This window comes from Buceros rhinoceros, unplaced genomic scaffold, assembly GCF_000710305.1.
Source record: "Buceros rhinoceros silvestris isolate BGI_N320 unplaced genomic scaffold, ASM71030v1 scaffold1187, whole genome shotgun sequence".
In the NCBI taxonomy this organism is placed as follows: domain Eukaryota; kingdom Metazoa; phylum Chordata; class Aves; order Bucerotiformes; family Bucerotidae; genus Buceros; species Buceros rhinoceros.
The window spans coordinates 1-1,946 of record NW_010421352.1 but is presented as its reverse complement, the minus strand read 5'-3'; positions in this window follow the sequence as shown (position 1 = coordinate 1,946).

Below are 1,946 nucleotides of genomic sequence, written 5' to 3'. Positions count from 1 at the left end.
GCTGAGATGTTGAAAACTGAACACAGCAACCCAGGTGAAGCCTTTCAAGTGCAGAACAGAGGTAAGAATCACTTTCCTCAACCTGCTGGCTGCACTGCCATTAGCACATCCCAGTACAGTGCTAGTGACTTGGATTCAGCTGGTATAGGACCCTAGGTCCTTTTTTTCTATGGAGTCGTTTTCCACCTGACTAGCAGCCAGACCTGTGCCACTGCATGACATTATTCTGTTCAAAGTGCAGGACTCCCCCAAACCTGCAAATGCTGAACTTCAGTTTCTGCCAGACCATTTTTCTCAGTCTACCAAATCCCCCTGACTAGCACCTCAAGGTCCCCAGAACCTGCTGAAACCTGCAAGCAGTATATTCACTGTCATCAGAGCCCTAGCAGCAAGGCACAGTTCTGTGTACTGATGCTTCAATCACAACACTCAATTGCAGTGCAAATATGTATGAAAGGAACTCTGGCAAATGAGAAAGGCTTCAGCTAGTTAGTGAAATTTTCTGTATAATCTCCCACTGTATTATTACCTTGAAATGATATATATTGAGAGGGTTTTATAGTTATTATTCTGTCAGGTAGAAAAAAAAATATTTTTTGCATAACATCACCATAATTTACTTTGCCTATTATCAAGATATGAAGAAAGAAAATTTTGCTCTTGCACAAACAGTTTATCCCTTCCAACAAAAGTACTAAAGTAAGTCAGTGTGCAACAAGGTTTATTTTAGTTTTAAGCCACTCAGGTTTGTTTAAACTAAACCAGAGGAAGGAGATGGAAAACCAATTCTTTTTTCAAAATATTTTAAGTTAAATTCATACCACTTTAATATCAGGTGAGCCCTTAAGTCATCATAGCACAAATTCTTTTAAAGAGCATAGTCTTCAGCGGCAGCCACCACTTTGGCCATGGTTAGCAGCCACCGAGACCTAAAAATCCTAAGACCCTTGTGATAGTTCTTTGCCAATGAATAAAGTCTGCCCTGTGGTAACTTTTACTATACAAAGTTATGAATATCAATGTATTTGAGGAAATGAAATTTATATTTGAAACCATAGGAGCAAAAATCCTTCCTTCAAAAAGCTTAGCCCTGAAAGATACAAACCTGTAAAGACTGATCTGTTGACTGCCTATCTTAGGCAGATACATCTTGAACCACATTCTTCCTTAAACTATTCTTCCATTGAAGTACTACTGTATTGAGGCTAAACTGTCTTTTATACACTAAAGCAGGAAAAACTTACCCAGCTTTCTGTCTGGAGACATCCAATACACTTACTTGAGACACAAGCAGTGCACAATTTCTCACAGCTGAGCAAAACCAGGCATGAAAAGAAAGCCCTAGCCACCTCTGTAATCAAAACCAGAGGACCATATCTTTACAGCTCATCAGCTAGGCCTGCTCATTGACATCCCAGCTTCTCCTCCTACAAGGTCTCACGAGCCTCAGCAGAGTTTTGTACTGGTGAATTACTTTATGCTACCAACAGAAAGGATAAAAACTAGCAGAGAAATTACATACTGTGCACACTGAGAGCAGATGCCACATTCTGTATTTATTTAAATAGTTTGACTAATTAATTTTTTTTTAAAAAGTTATAGAACAAAAAACTCCTTTTCTGCAGTTCAACATGTACCTTTTATTCATCAGGTTTCATTCAGACTTGTGAAGACTTATGAGACAATGAAAAAAATTAAAATTAGGAACCGCTACTATAATTTTCCTTGTACTGGAGGTTTCCTGAAGCTAAATAATATTTTTAAATTTACCCTAAGTGAACAAGAGTGATTCTAAAAGCTTTCCCTCATTATTTCCAAACCCCCATATGTTTCTACAGCTTCAGCACCCCTCTACACATTCGACCTGCTAAGGCTTATTTATTATGCTGACAAGAATATTTTAAAATTTAAAGGAAGAGGTAAATAGGAATCGCGGACACCACCCG